Here is a 24,262-nt window from a genome sequence, read left to right as displayed (position 1 = left end):
GGTAGAAATGGGCAGTGCATTTCACTCTCACCTTTCATCTGTATGGTGGGAGTAAGGGAAGTGACAATGCTACATCCAGTATTGGTTCTCAACCTTAGTTTCAGAGGTCCAGCCTTTGAGCTGGCCTATGCTCCTGAAGAATGCTGCAAACACTACTTCTGTATTTTTTGTGAAATAGTTGTCACTTGCTTTGGGAGGCTGAGACAAGGCCAAAAAAGATATACAGTATAGTATCTTCTTCCTCTTCTTCCCTGTGGCTTAACTACTTTCCTGTTGTTGAGGAAGTGGGGAGGGAGCTGTATTCTAAAATATGCTCTTGGGAAATCAGAATAACCTTTTCTTTTCCAAAGATATCTCTGTTAAAAAAAAAAAACAAACAAACAAACCAAACCAATTCTGGCCTTGTTCTTATGTTTGAAGGCTTTTTAGCAGTTACAATAAAAGAAAGATGTACTGCAGTCTCTCCTTCATTGTGCATTTCCTTGGCATCATGTAAGTAACATTACAAACACCTCTTGCTTTGTTTTATATCTAGTTTGCTGTTCTATTGGTGTAGGCCTTTCAGAGTGTCTGAACTTGTTTGTTTGGGGTTTTCTTCATGCTTCCTTTTGGAAGTGTGTGGGCTGGTTTACGTTTGCACTGTATCCATCCTCTATGAATCAGTATAAACTAAAACTTCACACCTAGAGAAGAAGCCACCACATCTTGTTTCCTCCTGCTAAAGGAGGGTCTTTCGAAACTGCGAATAAGTGTGGGAGGTGTGATGGGGCAGTGCTCTGTGCCTCTCTGGACCTAGACAAGTCACACATACCATTTACCAGTCAGGATGTTATTAAGTAAGTTCTCCACCTTACAGCAGCAGTGACAGAAGTTCAAGAGCATTATTCACTTCCTTCATTGCTATCACAAGGGCAGCTGTTGCACAGATGGGACACAGGTATTCTTATTTTTATCAGTACATTGTCTAATCTATACTAGATTATGTGGTATAGGTTACCTCAGCTCAATTACAGCAGGGACTAAGGAATAGTTTTAGTCTTCCATGCAGAGTATTTAATTGACCATACAAGTTTTATTGTCTTTCTTCCTCTCAAGTGCAGGGTTTTCATCAATAGTAAACGCCTCAGATATGTTGCTTTTCTGCTCCAGTGTGGTAAATTCTCTATTTCCAGCCAAAATATGCACATTATTGTTGCTCTTAGAGACCTCCCTTTCCATCCCTTTGTCATTGTGTAATTCTGTAGCAGAGTGAACAATGAGAGCTACTATGTGCTGTCTAAAGGTCCTCTGTGTCCACAGGCCTTCCCCTGTGCATTCTTCCTCTTTCTTGTGTGAACTCATTGCATGTTTTACAGCTGTCACTGGGACACTGGGCCTGGAAAGGCTGGCATGCACATCTTGGCACTCTTGCTTCCTCACATGCTCCCTCTGTCTTATTAACACCCCTGACCTGGTTATTCACATAATCTGTGACTCGGGATAAATTTCACCTCCCTATGGACGGGATACTCTGGGAAGCATAAGCAGTCATCTGGAGGTCAAGAGTGAGAGATCACAGTCCTAGTAGCAGACTTGCTCATTTCTCACTAGGATCCACCTTCTTTTCAGATTTTGGGTACACTGAGTTTATTTTTACACTGTTAATTTTCAGATTGAATTTTGGGGAAAATTACAGTGTTACAGCCCTACCCATGTGATCACTTTTTTTCCTTCCTCAAGGGGATGGCTTCAGTAGTTCAAAAAACAGGCAAAGCTGAATCCTTCCCTGTAGAACTTTATATGTGACTAAAACATCTGTGGATGCAGTATCAAAATATTCACCACAGAGGCAGTGGAGATGTTCTGAGACTTCGTGCTGGCTAGGATGTGAAGACAACAGCTATACTCTTAGGTGTCCTGGGGGGAATTACGGGCCTAGATGATAAAAGTACAAAGCAGGTCTTGAACACTTACAAAAGGCGCTGGAGAGAAACTTCAGGAAGAATCTTGCTGTGAAGCAAGCAGAGTGAGATCTTCTGTCTTGCTGACAAGTTTTGCCAAAAGAATAGTGCTAGCTTTCCTACTCCAGGGGAGATAAGAATTCAGGCAGAGAGAAGATCATGGGTGCATTCCTGGTGAGTGACATTGACAGAAGGCAGGAGTAGGCTGTGTGACTTAGTCCAAAGACTGCAGGTGGGAAGTAGCAGCACGGAAATGTGACAGTATGTGGAGGAGATGGTGATAACAAGGAGGTCAGCTTAAACTTGTGTCCCTCTGGGTTTCCAGGGGACTCATGAATGACAGTCATGAGGACTGACAAAATAGGTGTTTCCTTGAAGGTATCTCAGCTGAGACAGTCCCTTACAGGAAAAGCCTTTCAGAATGAGAAGATGGTGTAATTCTGTGAAAGTTGTGACAGTGTTTCCCCCCACCCCTCCCCCCCTTGATCTTTGCTCTGGGGATGTTTTCCACTGATTCAGGACAGTTCAGGCTTGATCAAGAACTAAGGTTTGTGTTCGTATTGTCTCCGGGGCTTGCATCCGAAGTGGACTTTGCTTGGCTTCCTCTGTGGTTTGACAGTTAGCTTTGCTTTTGTTTTTGCCCTTCATTAGTGTTTTTCCTTCTTTAGAGCTCCATAAAAACCAGAGGTTCAGTTGTAAAGAATCTGGGAGAAATTCTGTCAGTTTTCTCTATGATATAAAGAATATTTGGGATGAGGTAAAGCTGACTTCAGATGAGCTCTGAAAAGCTACAGTGTGACCTATGTGCTATACTCATAAGTCATTTTGTGTTCTGGCCATTATAGAATAAAGGAACAGGTTGATATCTGATGCTTTTCCAATTTGCTTTTCTCTCTGAAATTAGTTGTGTGTTAGCCAGACCTGCAAAGACAAATCTCTTTCTTGCTCAGCTGGATTACAGCCAGCTTGAAAGCAGCAAAGACACAATCACTCATTTGGAAGTGAACTCCCTCATTTTTTAAAAACTATTTTTAGATGATTGTTGAAGTTTCCTCTTCTGGCACAGAACGTTTTTCTGTATTTCACTGAGTTATATAACATCTCATTTAGGTTTTGGAAAGTTCATTTTGACATTTTGATTATCACATATTTTCAATTCTTTAATTGAGATAGGTTAAAAAAAAAAGCAAACCAACACCTAGATTTAGTTGTTTCCTGCTCCTACTTACTCCTTTGTGCCTTTTGTTATTGTTGCTGTAATCACATACTGACATGAAATTAGTCTTCAGAGTGTATTTGAAAGAAGGGGGAGGGCCAGAGTGCTCTAAGCCATACGGATTCTCTCACCTGGGAATGTGCTGTGCTGCTCAGTGCTATAGGGCAGTGCTGTGGGTTGACCCCCTCTGGCAGCCACTCCCCAGCTGGTTGCTCGCCTCCTTCCCCACAGCAGGGTGGGGACAGGATAGAAGGGCAGGCATTTAGAGGGTGTCTCCCATGGTGAGCCAGAATAATGCCAACCTAAAGCAAGATTCTGAGAATGCCAATCAAAGCTGTGCTAGGCTATCCGATTAATGGATTTACAGGCTTTCCTGTGGTTGCTCATTTATGACGAGTGTGACTCTTGTGAAGAATTCAGGCACAATTTTTTTATCCTTATCAGAGATACTTTTGAGGAGAAGCTCTTAATTTATGTATAAGAAGTAGTAAAACAGTAATGAAGATCTCTTGATAGAAATCAAGTTGTGCTGAGAAGTTTGCTTTGTTCTAAATTTAAGTTGTATTTTTTAAGGATTTTAGGGAACGAATAATTCCATACTTTGCTTTGTGTTGGGCTTTTTTGTTTTTCTTTCTTCTATTTCAAATGTACCTTTATGTTCTCAAGACAAGAGATGAAGAGGACTAAATGCAAGAACAGGTTTAAAGTTTTCAAAGAACACTAGTGTTGCGGAGATTATTTGCTTGGCTGTTGCTGTTAGAGCAGGATGTTATTACTCATTTAATGTTATTTCTCTTTATTTTGGCCCTAACACTCTTGGCTTGGTGTGCCTTGTGTATATCTTTGTTTACTACTACTGTGTAGTATTTCAGAGCCTTTTGGAACTCTTCAGAGTGTCTTAGATTATGGAAACTCTTGGGAAATGTCTCTTGGGAGATTGTTGAACTGAACACAATCATATACTCAGAAAAAAATCATAATATACTTTCTTACTGTCCTGTATTAAAGTTATTGTTACCCAAAATGCATTTCCATACTGAGTGCACAACCTGGAAGTAGCAGCTCCTGCTCCTTGCCACTTACTCAGATTATTCATCTCAACTTCATATGTCTCAAAAGTGTACAAATCTGTAGCGATGAAAATAGCACTTGAGAGTAGGTAGATAATCATGCAAAGCAGTCTGGTCAGTGGCTTTGTGCTGCTCATTGTACTTTTCTGATCCCTCAGTATCTCATTCTCTGCTTGATAATTCCATCTTTTAGGACTGAGTGGATTATTCCACATGACTTCTTACCTGAGTTGCAGACAAGGCCTGTCATCTTATTGGCTCTCAAACATGACTCCTTCCATAAATGCACAGTTTCTTCTCCTGCTGCTTCACTTTCCCTCTATGCGTCCGTCAGGGCGCTGCTGCACCATAACTCACTTTTGGTGTAATATCATCCCATCTTGTATTATCTGGCCTTCTACCAAAATCACTTCAATTTTCAAACTGTCTTTGTAAAACTTATGTACTGTTTCTCATTCTTCACTGATCTTTCCAGCACCAGCCTGTTTACTCTTACTTGCAGATGTCATTAGTCCAATTTAGTTCCCTTTTATAGGTATTGAAGTTAGGTAAGGTGGGCCTAACCAATTGATGCCTCTTCACAGCTTAATGGCATTTTTGCTTACTTTATGGTGTCATTGTGTATGTCTGACTGTAAGTTAATTAAATTTGAAATTAATTACTCCTGAGAAACTTGGAGCTTTTACTTAAATGGGATATATTTTGTAGTTACCACATCCAGTCTCCTTCCATGGAGGTTTTCAAGACCCAGCTGAACAAAAAGTCCTAAGCAACGTTGACTCTACTGTGAGCACAAGATTGGGCTAGAGATGAACCATCCAGCCTGAGTCATTTCATGTTTCTGGAGCAGTCATCAGCCTTACACCATTCCACATCTTTCAGATTCACCACTCCTGATCCTTCATGTCTCTAGGTTTGCTTCTCTGGTTACATAAGGTTAGGTACATTGGATTAGCTCTAGCTTGGTGGGTTTTGCATTTCCAAACATAACTCATGTACACTGACAGATGTATCTTTATCAACTGATAGATCCTTTGTAAAAAACTGATTTGGTCACCTTTGCAAATGAGGGTAAGAATTCTGTTTGCCAGCTGGGCTGGTATTTCCATGATGTCTGACAGCTGGGCACATTACTGTGATTAATTTATAAAAGAAAACAGGGTATTCTGAAATGACTGCAGGACATGGCTTCCATGAAATGTGAATAAGTTGCGACTAAAATAATATAATCTAATATTTCAATTCCCATCTGAGGTCCTGCTTTCTTAACTATAAATAATGTACAACTCCCTTTTACATATAGTTGTAGACACTAGTGCTTAGTGTAGGTTTTATATACCTCTGTTCTTTTTTAGTTTACTTTCTCTTCTGCCTTATAGCTGCTGCATTAAAATATTTTAAGATGTGGAGTGGTGATCTAGAAAGCATTTTTTTTGTTGGTGTCTGGTGGGGGCTGCATAAGCTCTTCTAGTTCCTCTCTTCAGTGAAGACAGATTGAAATATCTTAATACCTACTACGAATTTTTCAAAACAGTGTTACTAAATTTTAATGTCTACAGTGGGTAAAAAAATCGTTTCCATATTCATTGCAGTACAACAATAAAAGCTTTTCTTTCATTCCCTTTGTGGTTTTGCTTCACAGAGATAAAATCACCAGTGCATTTGTGGCTTTATGTGAATGAAATTACTCTTCTCAATTATTGTTTCAAAACAAGCTTTCTAATGCCTATTGTCCTAATCTAAAAAATGAATTATTTGTTACCAGAAAACTAGCACTGTCACCTCATTTTTGATTAAAAAAAAAATATTTCAGAGTTTTATTAGTTTCTGAAACGACTGTTTTTTAATGTAACTACTGTACTGTATAATTCATGCACATAGAATAGGATAGTAAGCAGAGTTAACCTTATGGTGTGCCTACCAAAATATGTTCATAAAATTCATTGGGGTCAGGATGGTTGGATGATAGGACCACTGGTCTGGGAAATGAAACAATTAGATTCCAGTGCCAGATCTGCCATTTTCTGTATGATATCTGAAAAAAAAAAAAACAATCCCATGTATTGTTGTCTGTAGAAAGAAGTATCATTGCCCACTTCTGTAAAGTGTTTATGTGGTACCTTACTTTTCACTCCAAGATTTTTACAGTATTAGTAGTTTTACATTCTTGCTCTGCCTAGGAAATCTCAGGGATCCTTAACCAGTAGTGTATGGTGTTTTCAGGCTTTAATTCAGAAGAGTTGATAGTAATGAGCCTCCCAAATCTTACTTTCTATGTGCTACAGGAATTTCTCAATACTCTGCTATTGTTGGTGTTATTTGGACTCTTAAGAGTATGAAATAATTTGGGTTTTGTTTTTGGTGGGGTGGGGTGGAGGGATTCTTTGGTTTGTTTTTGTGTAATTCTGTAAGTAACCTAATTCTGTTAAGCCATGATGTTACTTTGTTTTTAGCTGGGTGAGAGACTTCAGTAAAAGGCGATTGAGGACTCTTTTTTAAATCTCTGCCCATGTAATAGTTTTCTTAATTGTTTGAAATGGCATATTGTGTTACATTAGGCATGGAAGAGTCTCATCTTCCAATTATCTGTGGGGAGCTTGGAGGAGGAAGATGTAATAGTTTCAAAGTGGATGATTCAGACTGGTGGGAGAAACAGCTCCATCCCATGTGTAAGGATTAGAAACCCAAAATCAGCTCAGATAAAATTAAGCTACAATGTGTAAGGCCTGTTGGGATTTTGAAGGGCTGGGGTGTTCCCGTTTGCCTTCATTCTGCCTGTAGCTGAGAAGCGGGTTGAGCAGACAGAATGATTAATTCTCACAGTTTCCATAATTTTAGTTGGCAATTGAGACTTGTCCATTGACAGTCACATAGCTGAGTATGTAAAACAAACCTGGATTTTCCCTTGGCTGACTGTGCTGCATTTGTATCTCCTGCAGTGTGTAGTTCTGGGATATGGAATAGCACTGGAACTGTTGAGTTGGTAACGCTGCAAAAATGTGCGTGAGTTGTGCAGAGAGATGTTTATGTTTAAGTGTAATGGTCTTGCCTAGAGACATCTGGTTTATACTGTCCTTGAATTCTTTTCCAGATCTCTGTCCTGTTTTCTGATTTTGTAATGTAATGGAACATTTGCTATTAATTAGAAAAGCCCTTAATGTCCTTACTTAAGAAAAGCAGCTAACTCAAATCTCAGGGAACTCAAGTATATTAGTTCAAAGCAGGGTTGTCTAGTTCACAGCACCATTTACTGACCAAGTTCCCACAGTTTGCATTACAACATTTGGGAGAAGTTGGGGGTAACTACAAGGGAAGCATATGTAAGACCTACAACTGCGTGTGTCTCTAGGTACACAGCCTGGTATTGTATGAAAGGAAAGGGAGGGCAGAATTGATGATTCCAGAGTATGGCTGGTGTGTAGCACTGAATGATACAACCAGCTCTGAGCTTCAGGTAGAAGTAATTGCAAGGAGGGCTGCAAAATTGGTGATACAAACCTCTTACTGACAGAGGCTTTGGACCACTGTGGCTCAAAAACTTGGCTAGTCGCAAGACATAAGCATTCCTGCTCTGTTTTCTAATAGCAGCCCAAACTGGAATTTATTCTTATCTGAACATGGATTGGGGGAAAGATTAGGAAGATAAGGGTGCCCTGTGGTATCCCTTATGTTGCAGTCTTGCAGACTTACTCTGAATCTCATGCTTTTGCTGGGCAGTGGAACTGACCTCAGCAAAATATCTTAACCAGGTTAATACAAATCCAATTTTGACCCAAAGCACCTGAAGAGATTGTGTAATATTTTGCTAGTGCAGTGGGGACTGTTTCAGTCTCATTATACATTTATTAATGGAACTTGAATAGATGTTTTTGAGTGTGCATGAACTGTGCATGATTAGAGCTCAGAGAAGCAGATTATAAATTTCTCTGGTTCTCTGTTGAGATTGGGCAAATGGGAAATCTTGGTAACAGGATTAAAGAGCACTACAAATTACATATACAGAAATACTGTACTGGAGGTATTTGAAAAGATAAATATGAGAATCTCATATAGCTGGTGCACACAATCTCAGGAAACTTGTCTCCCCTTCCTGCCTTTCACATACTTTCCTTCAAGAAATACCTACACTTAAATTTGACTGGATGTGGATATATGGTATGTTAGGACTATAAAAAATTAAACTGAAATTTACATATCCTAGACAGCTAAACCACATTATGCATGCAATTATATGTTCGTGATTACAATTTCATTGAAGTGGAAGGGAACAGTAGGACTGAGTCTTGTTTTGTCTCCACTGTGGTGGTTTCATGTAATGTGTTTTGTATAAACTTTCTGTCCACTGACCAGATTTAGTTCTTTGAAAGCATGTCCTGGGAGAGGCTGACACCTTTTTACTCTAAAATATACAGTGTATACCAGTATGTTTTTATTCAGATTGTCACAGACTTTCAGATACACTTTCTGGTTCTGGAATCTTAGAACAAGACAAGAAAATAAATTACATTCCCGCATTTTCTGGGTCAGGTCTGATTTTATTTTTTCTTCTTTGTTTTAGTGGACATTTGGATTCCTGCTGATTAGATTGCTTTACAGTGATGTTAGCACAGTCAAATTGGCAGGAAGATATCCCATTGTGTGACTCAAGAAAGAGCAAATTCATGGCTGCATCTGTAGTTCTTTTACCCTTCCAGTTGTTGAGACTGCAAAGAGTATTTTGCATAGTGCTTGGAGATAATGCTCAGTGGGTGACATTTAACTGTGTCTGGAACAATAATTTCAGGTCACGAGGTAGGGAGGGATTCTTCCTTCAGAGGAAAACTGCTTGTTTGCTTTTAGTTTGTTCCCCAGCCCTAACCCCCTCAGAAATTCTAACATCTGGGTGGCTAGAAGAGCCCCAAACTCAGTCCTAGATTCACTTAAGGAGTAAACATTTGAATAAACAGTTAAACATACGTTACAGAATCAGCTGTGTCGTGTCAAGGGTTTGTGCTGTGAGTCCCAGGTGCTGCAGTCAGATTTCCTCCAGCATGGAAGTAATAGGGCCTCTGGTGAGTTTAGAGGAAGAGTAAACAAAATAGTGATGGGGAAGTTCTGTTGCTAGGACAGCAAGCCTTGTACCAAGCACTGAACACTCTTCTGTGGCTGTTCCCAGGAGTTTGGGGAGAGCAGGAAGAGGAATGTGTTCGACTGATCAGGGTCAGGTTTGCAGGCATTGCTGCTTCTTCCCAAGTAGCCACTTCCAGCTTTGCTGCCTGTACTTAGCTGAGTGCTGTGCAACTTGTTTCAAGCTTGGCTCTTTTGTAATAAGAGTTTTGTGTAAATTGCAGTCGGGGTCCATCTAATGACAAATTTAACCTGAGAATTGGATGAGATGCCTGAGGCAAGTAGCTGTCTGTGAAAGAAAGCCACCAATACCTTCTTGTTTAGGACAAAATACTTGAAAATGGACTGAGACAGCTGGGGACTGTGGCTGGGCAGGGGAGGAGCACTCACCTTCTTACTGTAATGTAAAAATAGAAAACAACCGGTGTTAATTTTCTACAGCTGCTACTTCTTTTAAAAAGCTGTTTTATCTCAACAGGATTTTAAAAGTTTGTTTTTCAGTATGTATTTCGAAATACTCTGGCACATGGAGCAGTTCGGTGTATTTCAGCAAAGAAATATCATAAAGAATTCCACTATATTAAGCAGGTTAAAAAATCCCTCAACAAATCAAACACAAAACCATCAAGAAATAACAGATTACTTTGTGAAATGGCTGCTTTTTTTTCAAGCAATAACATGTATTAAAACTTGACCCTTGCTGTTGTAAATGTGATCCCTGTCACACAGTCTCTCTTAAAATATCTGTTTACCGACCTTAATTACTAGAAAGAGTCTTTTGAGCTGTTATGTTCTAGGGCTTAGGTACCTGTGGCAGCTGAGTATGCTGCTGCATGCTTAGCATTGCAGCTGAAAGAGGCAGGAATGGTGACTGCAAACAGAGACGGTACTAACTGCGCCCCGCACTTAGTTAAATAGCTGCATCGATGCATAACAGCAGGAGGGAGAGGGTTAATGAGGGTCTAATTCCATCCTCAGAGGGACCACATGGCTGAATGGAAACAGCTGCTGCACTGCAGGCTCTAGACTGCACGGTGAGTTGCTGGCAGCTTCGGTGAAGGGAGGGAACAGGAGAAGAATGTTATGTGGGGAAGGCAATAAACAATCCAGAAAAAAAAGAACATCTAAAAGTATCTTATATCGAGATCCTGGGGAGAGGAGAAATCACAACAGGCAGGAGTGGAGGAAAGGAGAGTTCAGATTGGAATTGCAGACTGGAAGACTGGGTGCAGCCACCTGCGAGCCCTTGACCTCCCCATGTGAACATCAAGGCTTACAACTAAATCAGCATGGCAGAGTGTAGGTGTAGCTTGAATACTGAAACAGTATATTGAAATTGTACACTTAGCTTAGCTAGTGGGCTCTGATGGAAGGTGTGGGGATGTTGCTGGGGATGAATGTATGTGGCAGTGCTTCACCAGAAGTGCATGTTTCTGATGGTATTTGTCAAAATATGAATATGAAAGTAGGAGTTTCATTCACTGAAATCAGCCACTCAAGAGTCAAGTTACCCAAGAGTCAAGTTATTCTACTGTTCTGTAGAATACAAGTAATTTGGGTAATTGCCATCTCTGCTACATGCCATGATGTTGTCACTTGTAAGTTGCCTTCTTTTCTGTACCCACTGTGTTCATAGACGTGTCTTGTGTTGCTGCTTGCATATCAGCAGCTGTTACCAGCATTCATACACAATAAACCCCCAGAAATGCTTTAGCTGAAGACAGAGCCTGCCCACTTCATGGAGGGGGAACTGCTAATATCCTTGCCACTGCTTTCTCCTAAAGACCTGTGTTTTTCCTTGCAATTGATACAGTTATCTGAGATAGGGGTGGTGGAGAGGACACACAACTTTGAAATTCTCAGCACAGAGGACCATGGAATATACCCAGGAAAAATACTTGAGAACACAAGGATTGCTTATGTGCAGGCTAGATTGTTAATGTAGTGGAAGTCAGTGATGTAATATATGTATAGATTGAGGTTGCTGACAGCAAAAAAATCAACGTGGCCAGCTGTACAGCCAGGCACTGTCCCACAGGGCTGTGATGTGTCAAGCACCAGGACTGTAAAACCAAAGCAGTCCCAAGAAAGGCACCAGAGAGGATCAAAAGTGGAAGAGGTTGTCCTGTTAAATAGATTAGAATATATTAGCCTCAGATGATAAGGAAGAAAAAGGGGTATATGTTTTGAGAGAGCATTATAAATTCACGAGTGATATGAAGTAGATCAAAAGGGACGAAAGTTATCCTTGAGGTGCAGAATGTGCAAAGCAATACCAGAGAAGCTTTACAAATGTGTAAAGGTAGTTCTTACGTGTTTTCTTCAACTTCTCTCTGATTTGCCACTCTCAGAGGATGCTGGACTGTCAGCCTCTGGTCTGGTCTCATACAGCACTTCTTTAGTATATTTTTTGACACAGGAATCTACTTTAAGATGGAAAAGCTGATTTTTTTTTTCACTGATGTTTCTTCAGTTACATTAGAGTGATCACTGTTTCATTCTTAAAATTACATTAATGATAATATTTCTTGATATGTCAAGATTTTAGAGCCCACAGAAACAATTGTTGAGAATGTAAATGAAATTGAATGGAAAAAAATGCACCAATGTAACTCTTCACCTGAACAGATGGTGAAGCCACAAAAAATGAAAAAAGTAACTTCCACTTTCATTCTGCTAGATTGTATGAAGTAATATGCCACATGCTGTATAAATATTCAAACAAAAATGCTGTATGAATGAGGTACAATTTTTACGAAGAATTAATGCAGAATAGCTTTACAACTTTGGAATCAGCAAATTTTTTGACTTACATGCTGTTCAGGGGTGAAAAATAAGCCATGTGTTTGATGGAATAATGGAGTGTTGATCCTTTTCTGTCAGGACAATTAACATGAGTAAAATGTTTGCCCTACTTTAAACAGATAAGGAGGTGCTGCTTTGTGTTCCTCTTAAGATTAATGTTTCTATATCGGCAGCAGGGAGCACAAGATTTATTTGTAGAGCCTTATGTAGATTTACAGCTGTGCCAGTTACTGCTTGAAAGCTTTTTATATGTCACGCTCACAGTGAGTCTTTTTGTATGGGTGAATGTTAGTGAAAGTGGTCATAAAAAGGATGCAGACATTTTTGAAGTGTTAAGTGGGATGTGTGACACATACAATGGCTTTAAATTATGAATTTTGTCTTGTCATGACCCCTGATTTGGCTTTTTCATACGGGCATGTGTAGGCATGCGTTTGTGTGATACAAACATAAAAAATGTATTTTGTCAAAATATTGTAAAAGCAACTTTCTGTGCTGTCCTGACTTCCTTAGAGAATTAGTAATGTTTTTTAATGTTATTATTTGATGATTTAAAGCAAAGAAAATTACACTCAAGGAGAGTACAACAGTTTCAGGGGATGTGCACTTATATGAGTCCATACTGTGGACTCATAAATATCTATGCAACTCCTGTTTATTTAATAGGATTGCATGGGTGAAATACAGGGTTGAATTTGGCATTCAGAGTCCAAGATAAGGAGTGAATCTGCCTTGGGCTTGGTAGAGACAGACACATAATATTGGGAATACTATGTAAATTAATCTCAAAATGTTAGAGCAATTGCTATTTTTCTGTGTGACTGAAACTTTCAGGTTTATAATTATAAGCATCTGTAATTTCAGTAAGTGCAATTAAATTTTGAGTGTGTCTATATACAAGTGAAGATTAATTGTCTGGTAGACACATTTGAATCTTCACATTTATTCTTTTGTGGAAAAATTGGCAGAGAAAAATTCATATAAAATTAGTAGTAGCCTTAACCCAAATATGAAATAGTGTGGTTAGAAAATGGCTTTTCATTTGCAGAAGTTTTTGACATTTAAGAAAATTGTTGTACACTTCTTGAGGAGAAAGAGAATATTTTTATACCAGTTAAAAAAGAGAATAGAGACATCCTCACTTGAAGAAAAACTGAAGTTCATCTGCCAAGCCTCTGTATCTGAACTTACAGTAAAAAAAGAAAGAAAATGAGGTCATTGTGGGAAGAGAGGTTAAGAGAAAAACATTTAATCTTGTACCAGGGTTTTCCAGACACCTTTTTCTTCCCACAAGTTTTGCAGACAGAGTTTTAAACTGGACTGAAATTCTAACCATTGCATTCATGAACACTCAGAGTAGCTCTTCAGGTTCACAATTACTGTCTGTGCCTCTGAATTATTTTTGATCCCATCTTAACAAATTGCTGTCACCAGTAGACTCAAATGATCTGACTTGGTTTTGTCATGCTACAGACTCTTGATTCTCTGCAAATTTTACAGCTACTTGCTTTTATATTGGGAGAAGCCTGCTAAATAAATTGCTGAAAAAGTATGAAGCCACTTGGAACAAGATGCTGTGCCTGAAGCTACAGACAGAGATACCACGTTGGGTTATTAGTCCAGTGCATGACAAAAAAAATATTTCTCCTGAATGGAGTAATATATCCAGGTGTTACTGAAATACAAAAAAATTTACCTGTACAAATACTTACTCAGTAAGCAAGTTGAGGTCTGCCAGCTGTGCAAATTTATCTGTGTTAGTGCAATTGATAATAAACATTTATCAATTTTTATTTTCACCTTCTTAATTTGTGCACTGGAGGTTCTGTTGCTCTAAGTTTAAGCCGTATCACTGGAAAAGAAAAACGTATTCATGCAATTGAGTTTTTTTGAACAGCTCTGGTTCATGAGCGGCGTATCTTTGTACTGTTTGCTTCATTCCAAACGTAGTTGCTATCAGAAAGGAGTTTGAGGCGTCATGCAGAAATCCTGCATAAGGTTTTCTGGTGGCTAGCACTAGATCTGAACATTTAAATAACTGGTATCAGTTGGAGGATGAAAGGTAGTGGAGGGCATTTTCAGTTTCTTGTTTCTCTGACACTGCTTTTATCTTGCAGGGGGGGAAAAAAACCTCTAGTGATTTTCAGTTATGCAAATTATGTTTTTCCAGATAGAAGAAGAGGTTTTAAGTGGAATTTTTCAGTAAGAGTTTTTTATCAAAAGAGTTATGCCACAGAGAGCAAGAACTTAGTTGAATAGGGCTATGAACTGTTTTTAGAAAGGGGCAGCAGTTTGTTAGAATAGAACATAGCAATTGTGCTTGAGTCTTTTCTTTATTCAGCATACTTTCATTAAGAATCTTTACATAAATATATATAAAAAAGTACTGATGTACTGAAATCCAGATAAGCAGCAGATGCTTTTTTTAGCATTTTCTGGTGTAAATAAACTCCTCCAGCAGTGTTGTTGTTGTTGTTGACATACTCACTTCTTTATAACACCCTCTTGGACATGATTCATCACAGAGCCTTATCAGGGCTGTATTTTGCAACAGTAATTGTTTTGTATCCAATTTGTTAAAATTATAAATTGAATAATAACATCCAGTGCAGTGGAATACCTCAGCAGGAAGTAACGCTAACTGCTCCTGCAGTTTGCCATCCACTTGCAAAGCTTTCAGTAACATTAGTCAGCTTTTCCCCCGTGTATTGACCAGGTAATAAGAAAGAGGAGGCAGTGAAAAATGCAAGACTTGTGATTGAAAATGCCAGAATGAACTGGGTATTTCGTATGAGAGAAATACTGAAAGATAACTCGCACAAAGGTTTATGGCATGGAGCTAGAAAATTCCTGCACCAACTGAAGTTATAGTAGCATAAGTAATTTTCCTGCCTTGGATTTGTATTAAGAACTTAACTGTCCGTGAAGTTGTGCATCCAGTTTTGGTTGGCTTGTGAAGATTACTGGGCAAAAGAACTGACTTCTGCCTAAAATGGCAAGTTCTGGTCTAGGAAACACTTGCTTGTGCTAAGAATTGACATGCAGTAGTGAGACAGTGACCTGGGAATATAGCATGGACTAATCTGAGGTTTACAGCCAGGAGTGTAAATGTGGTTGATACTTAAAACCCCGTAACCCTTATAATATGTTTTCTTTCTAAAAGCATTTTAAAAACCACTGCTTCAATGTAAGCTAGGAGGTCACTGGAGACCTCAACAACTTTTCTACTTTTTCACTCTGAAGAGGCTTTGACTGGTGGATATCCTTAGGGATGCTGGGCCTCCTGGAAGGAGTGGCCGTCAAAAGAGGGAAGTGTGAGTGGCTGCTGGCCGGAGCATAAAGGAGCAGGGAAGAGGATATGAAAGTCTCAGAGGTGCAGCTAACGTTGGGAAGGTGAAATAATTAAGAACTGTGCTGAGTGTCCTTCGTTAAGCAAGTACATGCACATCCAGACAATTCTGCTGTCACATCTGGGAGCTCCAAAGCTGATTAGCTGCTTCTAAAAATCATTTTAGAACTGTACTTTTGGAAGTTACATAATGGACATTCTAATGTAAAGCTCTTTAGGGCATAAGCTGACTAAGGAAAGCTGAAGAGATGTTTTCTTTCTGTGAGTTTCAAACAATTGGACATCCTAGAGGATTTGGTGGATTTTTTTGTTTGTTTTCTGGATTAAGTTGTTTTTGGTTTGTGGGTTTTTTTTTTTTATTGCTTACAGTAGAAACAAAGTGCTGATTGGACCTGGCAATACAGATGTTATTTCTCTAAATTTATGGTGACAGGAGATCACATGGGTCATTGTGGAGACAGAGATCCTTTGTATCATTGTAAGTAGTTTTATTGCTGTTCCACAGTCCTATCTTTCAAAATCAGAAGTTATTTTGAGATAGTTTTTGGAAAGAACTCAAGAACCACGAAATACTTTAGTAAATTATTATTAAATTAGCATAACAAGTAGTATCTAATGTTTGAATGGTTCTTGAATAGAGATCTCTGTTTTGAAAGATCTGTATTATTGTCAGAAAAAGCTGAGACTGAAGGAGCAAGTTCAGTTGTTACAAAAAATGGCAGAACTTTTGGTAAAGAATCCAGTGTGGATGAGCTTACACCCTATCTTGTAATGTTGCAGCCAGCACTGTACTGTGGGTCACCATAATGCTAAATGCAAAGGATTGAATGAGGTGCATTCTTGAGATTAGTTTTCCACTCATTTTGTTCCTGAGGGGAAAATAGTGTGCCTGTCACTTCAAGGAACTGGAAAGGAATAGAGGAAAGGAGTTTGGCATGCTGAGATTTCAAGGGAAAAGGACCTGCAATGAACCTTGCTGTTTTTCTCCTCTGTTAATTTTCTCTGGGGATGTTGGACAGAAGAGGAGATAGGAAAAAATAAGTCTGTTCCTCTTTCCATTGGTGCAGTGATAAAGAGATAATTTGCCTTACTTAAATTATGTTGAGAGGAAGTGTAAGGTGAGTAAGAATGCTAAATGAGTTCACTGAAGGAGGATAAAATCCTTCTAAGACTGGATGAAGGACCTAGCTACGACCCTTCCTAGCTCATAATTTTGTAGTAATTTATTTTTTTTTTAGTTAAAGAAAGGCTGTGATTGCAGACAGTGTGTTGAAAAATGCATACAGTATTTTGTGCTAAGCTTAGTCTCCCCAGAAGCCCATTTTCATACCCTCTTATTACTGTTGTTTTGGTCCCTCACTGGGAGTGGAAGTAACTGCAGGTTCCTCCTCTGGAAGGTAAAAGCAAGGCTGACCTTTCCTACACAGTGTAGATGCCAGTTCTGAGGCATTGAGTTGGACATGTGGGCTGCCCTGCAGTGCCACAGGGAAGGTTCTTAAGAATCCCAAATGAGTGAACTTGCCAACGGAGTGAACTTGCCAACGTGTAGTTGTTTCTGCAGTCCCAGATTCAAGTGTTAGTCTCCTTTTGTTATTTTCAGGTCTCAGTATTTGGCTTTTCTTCTCATGTCACCTAAAATTTTCTTTTCAATGATATTGTAAACATCTGTTTTAATAGAAGTAGAGCCTCAGTCATACTCGGAAATGCAATTAGCACCAGAGTCCATTCATCAATTGTGAATCACCAGATTAATTTTTCAAGGGAAAATCTTCCATGATTACATTCTTTTTTTTTTTTTCTTTAATAAGTTTTAAAACTGATCCTGCTCACCAGAATAGCATTTACTTCTTCTGCAATCTTTCTTCTGTTTTCTTTATGGATCATTTTTTTGCTTTGATTTAGTTGCAATAGTTTTTTTGTTTGTTTTAAGAAATAGTTTGAAATATTCACAAGTGCCTGCAAATGTTAATTTTCAGTTAAAAAAAAAAAACAAGCAAATTGAGTTGAAAATGTTTGTAAATAATACAAACAGATTGAAAACATCTTTTTCAGATTTTTCATATTAAAACTGTGTCTTACAAAAATTTGGTCTTTGTTTTTCTAGAATTTGAATGGCTCCATCCTGGCAAGTGTTGGTGTATTATTTGTTTAGTATTGCACAAGCATATCAAGTAACTGTCTAATGTTTAATATAACAATAATTGCCTCAGTAGCACAGTCACAAAATGTCCATTTTGTATGTCACTTTGAAAATATATATACTTTTTATTAGCACGTAACAGTAGTTTGAGACATAAAGTTTTAGGGCATATTTGTAGGTATATACAGCAATTCAGTGGTACCACTTTTTTTAGTAATTTTGACTTTGCCTTGGATAGTTACTTACAGGGCTGTTGACTGTGATATTTCAGGGCTGTGCTCTAGAGATCATATGGCTGAAAATGTCTGGGGAATATCGATCTGTCATGTCACTGCTTCTGGGATATGGTTATTCTTTTATGTTTTTCCCTTCCATTTTGTCAGTAAATTTACAGAAACTGCATTTGATTACATTTATTTCATCATGTGGACCATAAAAAATGCACATTTTATGGGCCGTGGCTAAGAGAAGGTGGCATGAAAATTGTGTAGGACAGAGAAGAAAAATGGTTGAGAGTAGCCACACATTTATATAGCAATCACTTTAAATAAGTGTTGTTTGCAAGTAGTGCTGATCTGTGCTCCTGATAAAATGTAAACTTGACAACGCCTTGGAGTTTTATCTGTAACAAATGTCTGTAACATGAGTTTCACATCTTTTAACTTCTCTTCTGGAAGGATTTTTAAGCTTTGACTTGACTTTTGTTTCTTTTTGTTTGGGTTTTTTTCCTGCTTGTGTGAAGCAGTGCTGTGATTTCTTTCACACTTACTGTTCCGTGTAATTTTTTTCCTCTGTACCTTGTTCACATGTCTTCAGTATATCTACCAGGCCTTAGCATGAAAGTTTCTCATTCATCTCAGCAGATAAGTGCCAGCCTTGTCTGTGCTTTCCCTGGACCAGCGCTGATAATGTTCTGTACTGCCATTTATGAAAGTTAGCAATCCACAGCACAACCACAGCCCTGAGATTGCTGAAGGTTTTATTGTTCTGTCTTCAGATGTGTTTTTCACTATGAACTTACATCACCAACCTTTTCATTCCTTGACTGAAATCTCTCCTTCCCTTGAAGAAGAAAGGTGTCAGAAAATACAATGGATAGACATTTGCTGTTTTGCCCTTTCTGTTCTGTTAGCTGGAGTTCTAACTTCTATTTTCCATGTTGTCCTCTACACCTATCATCTCTCATGTTAAAAAGCAGCTTGGGTTTTCAAAGCCAGCATAGTGTCCAGTGTAATTTGATAACAAAAGAATTGGAATGTTTTCAGAAAAGAGGCAACATTCTTAATATTTAATCAGATGTTTTTATGTATAGTGCCTGTCATGAAACTAAGTAGTTGGAATACACAGAAAATGCCCATGTTGTGGATTATTTGCACTAAACTATGCAAAATTCCAGTGGGAAATAAAAAAGAGGAGAGAATGGCAGAGTCTAGTACTCTCTGACCAGATTCTTTTAGACAGTCCACATGTGGAAGGTGTGATGTTTAACATCAGATTTACTTATTTGAAGATAGTTGATGGTACACAGGATTTCTGTTTTGGCATCATGTCACAAAACACAATGAGAGCACAATACAGATACAAGTCAAACACAGCAGAGGAGAGCAATTGCCATGCACAGCTCAATCACAGCCCAGCCTCTCTGGTTCCCAGCCTCTCTCTAATGTAATCACCACTACCACCCTGGGCATCCCTGGCCTTGCCAGGTGTAAATGTGTGAAATGAAACTGGCTCAAGCTCATCACTCGCTTTGAAATTCTGTCAGCTGATTATGGTTTTATAGTTTTTATTTTGGGCTGAGCCATGTATAATGCCTCACACTGGCCTGGCTAACACAGAGAAATTGACACTTTTAATGAGCTTGGGGAGAAATACACACCAGCTCATTTTTTCAGCTGTTGGTAGTTGTTTATCAAAATCAAAACCGACCCTCAGGTCCTCTTGTTGTTGAGATCAAGTCAGCTTTTTTTGCAACAGCTGTACTCAGTCCCATCCAGCCACATTCTTCCAGAGCTTCATGGACACATACCCTGGCCCATCTCTGATCCTTCTCTCATGTGGTCAGCCACAGAGGACAACAGAGAATGAATAAACTGGGCTTTTGGTGTTCGGCTGCATTGTATTGGTATGTAGTTTGGTATGATTTGGTATGATCCCTGGTTATGTCAGAAGTTGCCTTTCTGAACATCGGTTCCCAAACTGGTGTGCAGTTGTACTGTAGCTAAGGAATACAGGAAACGAAAAAGATAAGATTAGTACTTTAATTTCACAGAGAATTACGTGCATAGGTCCTTTTGTAATTTCTCTGCTGAAAATAGCAAACGTGCAGTCAGTACAACTGGTTTTAGCAATATGGTTAATTAGTCTGGTTCCAGGCTGAGGGAATGAAAAATGTGGATCAGATTTAGTGGTGAGGATCATATTTCACAACGGCTTGGAAAAATGCTGAGTGTAATAGTAATTTTAGTGCTTTTCGGGGCGTTTAACCTTATCATTTTTTCAATACCCTCATTCATTGTCCTTTGTGATTTTTCTCTTGTTTTTTTCTTGGCATCAGAGCACATCTAGCAGTGTGTACAACACTACAGTAGTCACCTGCTTTCTTGGCATTCAGATCATCTTATTATCCCATCTACTTCTGTATTTCTGTCCCATAAAAGTCTTCAGAAATCTGACTGCCCACAAATGTTGTTCCTAATTCCTGCATAAAATATTTCACAGCACCAAAACCAGTCTTCAAAGCACAATGCAAAATAGGCATCACATATCATGTCTGCAGTATTGTATGAAACGCGTGTAGAAGCAGGTGGATATTGAGGAAGAAACTGCATTCATAAAGGAGGCTTGATCAGAGGTTAGGAAGTTGCTTTTCCTAAGCTTGTTCTTACGTTTTTATAATTATAGTATCTTTCAAAACTTAGCTGTGCTCTGGTTTGCATTTTAACAAAGGCATATTATACAGTTTGTTACCTTATATTAATAATATCTTAACAATTATAAGTAATTATTACTATATATTTAATATATTAAAACCTGGCAGGATATATGGGGTATAGCATGTGGTGCATATTTTTCAGTAAGCAACTGAAAAATTTATTTTTCATTTTATTGCCTTTTATTTCAAGGCAATAAAAGCTTAAGGAAATTGTAGCTTCTAAGCTAAGACAGGTAATGAATTTTTTATTTATGCTATGCATCTAATGTATTTTCTTACTTTCTTGGATGATGGTAGAGAAGCAAATTGGTTGACTAGTCTGACCATTCTTATCTTCGCTTTCACCTGTTGAGCCAGTGTGTCCTGTTGGACAGTTTGGGTGCCTCAGCATCACAACAGTGTTTTTTCCTTGATGGAAGTCGAGTGGATGTATTGGATCAGTAAAAATTTTTTAACAGCACAGGCTTTGTCAATTGACTGTTTTCTCTGTATGAAGTCAGTCTCTCTGTAGACTGTTGCTTAAAGGTTGAGACCAGTGTCTTGTACGAGCAGAAATCTTTGTGCTGTCTGTATTAATTTTGTACACTGCTGAGTTTTTGATCTCTTTCAAAATCTTGTATCACTAAGAGGCAGCCCACCTTGAACTATTAATATATGGTATGAGTGTTAGTCATTATGACTCTGCCTTATCTGTCATTATTTGCTGAGGAGAGAAAAAAAATAGTATGCCGTGTGGCTACCTATCCCTGTTCTCTCTTTCTCAGTTGTCACAATCCTGTAGTGGTTCAGTGCTTCAGAGTTACAATTGTGATTGACTTACTGGTTGGGATTTTTAAATTGAGTCTTTCCCACTTTAATAGTTTGGATTATCAAACTTGATATCTAAACATGAACTTTATTTTTCCCCCACCCAGAATACTTCTACATAGACTCTTTGATCAGATGTTTCCTTTTCTGAGTTAAAGCAACATCCAAAGATCATGTTCCAGTTCCCACCTGCCTTGTGATAAACAAGCACACTGGGAAGCATGGTCTGTGGGAACACTCACACCTTAAGGGAAAGTGCAGCAATAGTTTGTAACACTCCTCTCCTCGCCTTTTTAATGAATTGGAGAGGAGATCTTGACTCTGCCATGAATATACAGTTACAATGTCTGTGTTAAACTTACGTATTCAGTAATAGCTGGAGGTATCAAACTAGAGTATCACAAGCAGCCCTCCTCTATTATGATGGCTTCTTTTTGCCTAGTCTGCCCTTTAACTATGTTGTTTGAGTTTTGTTGTTTTGTTTTGGTTTTTTTTTTAATTTTATTAGCCTTGGAAACTGAAACAGTCCAATTAATGAAAGGGTAGTATTGGATGGTAAAAGATTCAACAAGCTTTCCTTGCCATTATTAAAGCCATCCTTTGGTTACTTGGAGAAGAGAGATGCTATACTGAGCACAGAGGTGGATGTAACTCACATATTGGATACTCAGGTTTGGCAGGGGCTGCTAGGCCAGGCAGCAGGTTTGCTGTAAAACCAGGCACAATTCATGTTGTTTCTTACTCAGCTTGTAGCGTGCTAGGGGACATGAAGAACAGCTGAGCGGACTCCAGAGGGTAAAGAGGACAAAGACAAATCCATTGGAAGTCTGCTTCATTAGTTCCGCTGTTCAGAGAACAAGTTGCTTTTCATTGAGATTTTCAAATTAATGGTGTCCTTTTATATTACAAGGCCATGTGTATGGGCATTATTAGTCTTGTATTTAATTAAAACAACAGCTGGTGATCATTTAATTACAGGGTATGAAAGGGAATGATATTTGACTATGTATCATTGTTTTATTCAATTTGGAGAATTGTAGCCGTTTTTCATGTACTATTTGAAAGCTGTGGTGAAGGATGTGCATTCTGATGAACAAACTTCTGAGCTTCATTGTAACAATTCCACTCTGTTATGGGAATAAGGTAAAAGAATGGCTTAAAAATTCACTAGGTTTCCTGAAAATGGGAAGAAAGTTACGAACAGATTGGTACAATTGGTCTGGATCTTTTTTTTCCGCACTGTAAAATCAGTACATAGTTTCCTTCTTCTGAAGGCAAAAAATACTTTAAAGTATTCAGGATGTTTCTGGATTTATTAAGAGGTTTCAGTGTACATACTTTATAGAAGCTGTGTAGGATATGCCCATAGCAAGCCTGAGTTACTGAGTTTTTACATGAAAAATGAGGCTGCCTTGAGAATCTTAAATGTTCTGCAATATATAATTGTGCATGTGTATATTTGTACTGAAACAAATAACTGCATGTATGTAAGGTGTTTTTGTAGCTGATATAATGAAAGCCCTGTCAACTGAACTAACAAGTGAGGATCAAGGGAATAACTAGTTACACAGCATTTAAAAAGGCAGAATTCACATCTAAATATCTTTCTAAAATTATCTTTCATGTCTTGAAGGCAGAGTTTTTTTCATTAACAATGGGAATACTGTATGTGAAGAACCAGTTGCCAAATGTTCTGGTTTCTCTGCTGTCAGGCAGCTGCTTTCACACATCAGCATGGGAAAACAGCTATGGTTTTGCTAGGTTCCAGTATTATAAAGGTAGAATTTATATCAAAATAGGACTCACTAACTGATTCATTGTAAATGAAACAAGAAAAATTATTTTTTGACCTGCTGAATAGAATATCAGATTGAGGGACTGAAAGTGGGTGGAGGATTAGAAGCAGAGTTTGTATTTCTGCCTGAATCTTGGCAGCAGAGCAGTGTTTGCTGTGTTGCTTGGTCTGGTGTGAAAGGTCACTTCTGTTTTCATACCCAGTATAACTTAAAGGTGTTTCTTTACAACCACAAAGAAAGACTTCAGGGATAGTGGCTAGTGCTCCTTCGTGGACTTTCAAGTTGTAGTTGTCAATACTTAGTATTGAATTCTGGCTGGCACATTTGGTGAAATGATGAATGGGGTATTTAAGGACGAGAGTGGGAACAATTAAAATTCTTTTAAGAACTGTTCTTGGTTTTTAAGTTGTGTAGCTAACCTAATTTCAATGTTGTGAGTTACCCTAGCCTGATATATATTTCTACATGCTATCAGCTAAGTGTAGAAAGTATCTTTCATCAAACAGATCTGCTGCAGAAAGAAAAAAATGTTCAGGTTCTTCATATGTGGGTTAGTAGATAAGAATCACTGAAACTCCCTGGCGTGGGACTGAGGAGAGTAACAACTGCAGAAGAGTAGCTTGTAGTGGAGTAAGCACTGGTTGCAAAATAAAACCAAATCCTTTGCATGGAGCTATCCACTTTCACCAAACTGATAACCTCTGTATGTCTAAAGGCATCAAAATGTGGTACGCCTTATTCTATAATGCAAATCCTAGACAACATTTAATGTAAGGTTTTACAGCACAAGACTCAGGCTATGTCTTAATAAAGTAGTGTTAGAACTAATCTACACATTCCTAGCTGAATTAACTCCTCATTGTATTTACCCTTATAAAGGATATGGTGAAGGAATGTGTGTTCTGCCTGGAAAGAAAAATTCCATATTAAAAAAACTATTCGTTAAATTGTTAGTTGCATGTGGATTTCTTTTAGACCTTGTTCTACTGAAGTTCCTATTAACTACTACATAAATCCAGCATCATTATAGCTGCCATATAATTCTATCCCTTCTCTAGTGCTAAATGGCTTGTGAATTGGTTAATTTGTTTCTTTCCT

The 24,262-nt window shown here is 38.4% G+C and overlaps 1 protein-coding gene across 1 annotated transcript in view; it reads left to right on the top strand.

The window, feature by feature from the left end:
* Positions 1 to 24,262, top strand: part of MCC (MCC regulator of WNT signaling pathway) — a 195,131-nt gene that overhangs the window by 102,550 nt on the left and 68,319 nt on the right.

The sequence above is a fragment of the Vidua chalybeata genome, chromosome Z (assembly GCF_026979565.1).
Source record: "Vidua chalybeata isolate OUT-0048 chromosome Z, bVidCha1 merged haplotype, whole genome shotgun sequence".
In the NCBI taxonomy this organism is placed as follows: domain Eukaryota; kingdom Metazoa; phylum Chordata; class Aves; order Passeriformes; family Viduidae; genus Vidua; species Vidua chalybeata.
Note: the sequence above shows the minus strand (reverse complement) of the source record. Positions and strands in the feature narration are given on the sequence as shown.